Source organism: Mesoplodon densirostris, chromosome 15 (assembly GCF_025265405.1).
Source record: "Mesoplodon densirostris isolate mMesDen1 chromosome 15, mMesDen1 primary haplotype, whole genome shotgun sequence".
NCBI classification, from domain to species: Eukaryota; Metazoa; Chordata; class Mammalia; order Artiodactyla; family Ziphiidae; genus Mesoplodon; species Mesoplodon densirostris.
In genome coordinates this window covers 50839860-50845674 of record NC_082675.1, presented here as the reverse complement: position 1 = coordinate 50845674, position 5815 = coordinate 50839860, and positions in this window count along the sequence as shown.

The window sequence follows — 5815 nt, the reverse complement described above, 5'->3', positions numbered from 1 at the left end:
TGACAAGAAAATATAAAATTGTGCCTTTAATTTAACCCAAGTAAGTCCTCGAACTTTTGCTTCAAAGCTATGGACTCTTGTAACATGTTTAAAGACTCGACAGTGAGTCCTGACAATGAGGCTGAATTATTCCTGATCCCGGGGACTCCCTCTCTGAGCATGTTCAAATTTGTCCCTGATCGGAATGCGTGGAAGAGGTCCAGAATTGGGGCTGGAGAAGAGAGAGCTGAGGAACTCACCCTGTCACACTGGGTCAGTCCTCATTCTGGGCCTTGGCCTCTGAATCAGCCTCTCTTCCCTTCCCAGCCTCCAGAACCCAGAGAGATACGTCTGTTAGTTAAGCCACTGAGTGGTCTGTGGCATATAGAGCAGCCCGAGCTGACTAAAACAGCAGCTCCGGCCCCTTTCTGGAGGTGTGGGGTATGACCATCGTCACCCCTTCCAAGCAGGATGTCTGTCCTGGTGCAGGATGTCTGTCCTGGTGCAGGATGTCTGTCCTGGTACAGGATGCTGTCTGCTCCAGAACAGGGCCTGCCTTCCATCCTCCGAGAAGAGGAGGTGCTCATGGGCCAGGAGAAGGAGACGTACTCCAAGCTTCTCTGAGCCCCATTCCCACAGGTCTCTGGCGGGGGCGACAGTGGAACCAAACCCTGGGGCTTCTGGGCCAGAGCTGCCTGTGCTTTGGGTGGGCTAGGCCCCCAGGTGCCTTTGCTTTCTGAGGGAAAGCCCCTCCTGCAACCCTCTGGGCACAGAGAACAGAAAAACAAAGCCGAGAGTCAGCTGGGGGCCAGCCTGCTGGGCAGGTGGCAGCTGCCGGCTGCCGGGAACCTGGCTTTTCCTGTCCTCCGGGTAGGTGCAGCAGCCCGTGTGTCATTCAGCCCCTTCCCAGTAGCTGGTGGGGAGAGTGGGAGGGGTGTGGTGTGGCTTCTCCCTCCCCACGGAAAGGGACTGGGGTGATGGCCAGGAGAGCGAGGACCTTCTCTAAGCCCGTGAGCACTGAAGCACTGGAGCCTGCGGCGTGGGGTCCTCAAGCCTCAGCGCTAACAGAACCACCCCAGGCCCCGCTGTAACACAGACAGGGGCCCATCCCCCAAGGGTCTGATCCAGAGATCGGGGGTGGGGCCTGAGAATTTGCATTTCTAACAAATGATTCTGATGTTGCTGGCCCCAGGAACCGTACTTTGAAACCCACTGCTGACACGGAAGTTCTCTGCAGGACCAGAGGCTGCTTCCTGGGTTCCCACTCTCGCTCCTGCGTCCCCTGCCTGCACTCAGCCTAGGAAACCCCCACGGAGCGAGGGAGTCGAGGGCCCTTCTTGCCTTGCTTCCACCTTCTGTGACACAAAGAACACTTGGGGCAGGTGCACTTCTCTTCCGGGAAGACCCCCCGTTTGGACCATGCCCCACGACCCTAACCATTTCTAGAAATGGAAATTGTAATCATTTCTAACACTGCTTGGTGGCCGCTACCTCAGTCCTAATTTCAGACTCCCCTGGGCCAGGGCTAGGAGGAACAAGGATCCCTGCCTGGCACACGGCCACCGGGGGTTCCCACAGACCCCTGCAGGCCTCTCAGGGTTTGAGGGGGGTGGGTGTGCACCAGAGCCCTCCGTCAGAGTCACCTGGGACCTGTTAAAATGCAGATTCCTGGGCCACACCCTACACCTTCTAATCAATGCAGGGAGTGGGGCCCAGGCATCTGCATTTGACAAGTATCCCAGCGTGCCTGTGACGCACAGGAGGTTGAGACCGCCGCCTTCCGCAGGCAGAGGGGAAGCACGTGTGCTGGACACCTGGCTCCCTTCTTTCCTTTTCCCCTGCCAGGCCTTCCTTGCCAGCCCTTATTTTGGCCAGAGAGCTGAGTTCTGAAGGTCAGGTCACTTCTCTCACCCCAAGCAACAGGGATCCAGCCTGAGCCAAACTAAGCTTCGAGCTGTGAGCAGCTCCAAGAAGGAGTCCTACAGGTTCTGAACAGGCAGGTAATTTGGTGCTGAAACAGCCCTCGCTGTGCATGCCTGGTCCAGCGGTTCTCAGCCCCGCTGTATGTTAGCATCACCTCTGCAGGGAGACAGAGGGGTGTAGAGGGAGGTGTCAAAATACACAGGGATTCGGATTCAACTGGCCTGAGCTGGGAGGGGGCAGGGGCCGTGCTGCCGGGCATAGTATTTTTTAAACTCCCCAGATGATGCTGATGTGCAGCCAGTGTTGAGACCCTTGCTGCAACTACAAAGAGAATATTTCCCGTGGGGTATGTTTTCTTTTTTTTTTTTTTTTTTTTTGCGGTACGCGGGCCTCTCACTGCTGTGGCCTCTCCTGTTGCGGAGCACAGGCTCCGGACGCGCAGGCTCAGCGGCCACGGCTCACGGGCCCAGCCACTCCGCGGCATGTGGGATCTTCCCGGATCGAGGCACAAACCCGTGTCCCCTGTATCGGCAGGCGGACTCAACCACTGCGCCACCAGGGAAGCCCAGGGGGGTATGTTTTCTAATTCACAGATCAGCTGGCTCTGTACACCCAGGCTCATGGGCAGTTTGGAAGGGGGTTCCTCTGTGTGTGTGTGTGTGTGTGTTTGTGTGTGTGTGTGTGTGTGTGTGTGTGCAGGCCTGTGTGTGTGTCTATTTAGGATTCCTTTTTACACAGCTCCCCAGCACTGGAGTCAGAAACACAAATGTCACTGAAGATTCCTCCCTGCTCCATATTCATCCCTCATGTTCAATCCGACCCAAGCCCCCTTTTTCTCACACTGATACTTTCTCTTCTTTCAGCTCTGTTCCTGCCTGACCTCACTTCCTGTCTGGATGTTTTCAGTGTCCTCTTAGGTGCTCTTTCCAACAGTCCGACCCCCACCCCTCTGCTTTCCCCTCTGCTCTCAGAGGGCCTTTCCACAACTTTGGATGAACTTGACTTTGCCCGTCACGGCACATCCACTGGTGATTTGTCTGAGATACCTTGTCATTTCTGACGCTGACCTGTAGCATCCAAAGGATGAACTCGGTCCTTTAAAAGGGAAAACAGTTGAAAAACCAGATTGTTTTCATAAAACCAAACTGAGGTCCAATCTGCTCTTGAGTGGAGTTTGACTCTTTCCCAATATCTGATACTTGTCTTTAATAGGAAGAAAGCAATCTACTATTGGGAACAGTTTAGAACTAACTACCTGTAATGACAAATGCTTTCGAGAGCTGAGGGCAGTCTGTGTGGATGAGAAGGACCCATTTTGTCCCCATCTCCCAAGTTAAAGCACGCATCCATCTGGATTTTGAATGTGTTTTGTAATTGGGCTAAAAGTATTTTCAATGAGAAATGTCTCACTTCTGAATCCATGGCCATCAGAAAGCAATACCAGATACTTGATGCTGTTTCCAGCAACCTATAACTGTGAGTTGGGAATGCTTAACTTAGCAAAAACAAAAGGTAAGGAAAGAAACTGCTGGAGTACAGAGTAAAGAAACCAGAACAAAGAGGACAGATACCTTGGGAAGAGACTGAAAATGATGTCCTCTTGCAAATGCATGAAATGATTAGTGATATTTAAAATAATGTTCTATCTGGTAGGAATGTGCAAGCCTTATTTGGATCCTGATTCAAACGAAAAGAAATTAAAACATTTTTGAAACAATGGGAAATTTGATGATTTTTAGGAACTCTTATGAATACTTTTAGTTGTGATAATGGTGTTGTCATGTTAAAAGAGAGGATTCATATCTTTTAGAAACACATACTGAAATATTTATGGATGGAATGATGTGCTATCTGGGATTTGCTTCAGGATAATATGAGAAAGAGGAAGTCGGTGTGAGTAGTGCTGAAACAAGATTGGCCAGTAACTGTTGAAACTGAGTGATGGGTACACAGAGGTTCATTACACTGTTCTACTTTCATAGGTGTTTGAATTTCTTCATAATAAAAAGGTTTTTTTTAGAATATGATGATTTTACTACTAAAAATTGTGATGAATTTTTACCTAAAATTGGTGGTCTGCATGAGCATAAAGGGGCTTATGGAAGCTGAAAGTTTGAGAAATGCTGCTGAATGGTACATGGTCTTAGAGGGAATACCCAATTCCCAAAGCATTTCACAAAGAATAGGTTGGAAGAAAAGAACAACACGTCAGGTGAAGTTGTCCTCAAGACGTTGGTTAAGAGAGGTCTTCGTTGTGAGTTCCATTGTCCTGGAGGGCTATAAGAGTATTTCCCATGTAGGGGTAGGCGTGGGAGTAGAGAGACTAAAGACATCAGCTTCTAGTTCCTTCTGAGGAATAAATAAAACGTACTAGAGTGGGTTTGGGATGCATTAAAATGACTGTGGTTTGAGAAAATACCTGTTGATCTACTTCCTGATAGAATCTGCAATGTTTATACATCTATACAGAGAAGAAAATTAGGTCTTCAAAGAACTAAGCACCTGGACAAACTGTTTTAGTTGAAGGAACTGCTTTCACAGAATTTTAACTACATTCGTGCTTCTGTGCCTATATTTAGGAATTGTATTGAAAGAAGTGAGGAGACACAGTCCTACAGAAATCCCTGTTGCATCTGTTGCAGAAATAGCCCTGAGGGCCCCCCAATGCCCTGCAAGGTTAGCCTCCTAGTTTGGCACCTAGACATGGAGCCTGATAGTCTAGGTTTGAATTTCATTTCTACAACTGACTAACTCTCTGGTCTTGGGCAAACTACTAACTTACTCTCAAATTCTCAGTTTTCTTATCTGTAAAATGAGTGCCATAATATTATCCATCTGACATGATTGCCAGGATCAAATGAGAAAATGTCAGAAGAACATTTAACTCAGTCCCTGGCCCACATGCAAACCGTGAACTGTGATTCCTCACCTCTCCCTGGTCTCTACATTAAAAAGGTGGATCTTTTTCTGACTTGCCGATATGCACCTTCTGCCTGATTATTCTGTCTCTTTTCTTTGGCTTCTAGGACTCTCAGGTCCAAATTTGCAGCCCACTTGTGGTAACTGAAAAGCATCGTCTGACAGACATTCCCGAGTGCTCATCTTATTGCCGCTCTATCAGCTATTTTCCTTGTCTTCTTCCTTACTTATCGTGGTCATTTAGTCCATCCTTTATTCTGTGTATTTTTATAAGCTGTCTCAACTTTTTTATGGAGCAAGGGAAGGGGTAAATCACTAGCTAAGTAAATAAGTGATCCGTGGCTGAGGCCAGGGGAGGGGTTGGGGAGGATTCTGATGAGCGAGCTCCTCAGGTGGGAAGGGGGCGATAGAAACCACTCACTGGACCTCTTCCAAACCATTCTTGCTTTATGCCTTCCTTGGTATCCACCATGTCTGCTACCACTGTTTGTTGTAATAATGGGCCGGGAAACCCTCAAGAATAAAAGTAGGCCAAGTTGCCTACTTGTTTTGGTGACAGGATTCGGTGGGAAAATGGGGGCATCTCTCTTCCCACTACGAACACGGAGCCCCTGGATTCAACCTGGTTTTCTTCCATGACTCCGTGGCCTCTGTCCACTGGTGCTTGTGTTCCAACTGCAGACAAAGGCTTTCCCGGGAAGGGGCAGCGTTTTCCTGGCCAACAGGATGCTGAGTGCTGACAGGCGCACAGTATGCACCAAACATGCCGGTCTCCTCTGCTGGGGTCAGGAAGATGAGTCACCTCCACCAGCCGGGGGGACTCAGAGCCTCGGATCTTCCCAGCAATGTCCTGGGCTTTTGCAATGCGGAATACTGCAAGGGCTTTTTTCAGGGATCCAGCTGAGGCCTTGGTGACCGATTTCTCCCCTAATAACAACTGGGGAGGAAACTGCTAACTAGAGATAAAGATAAGAGAGTTTCTGGTCTTTTCAAT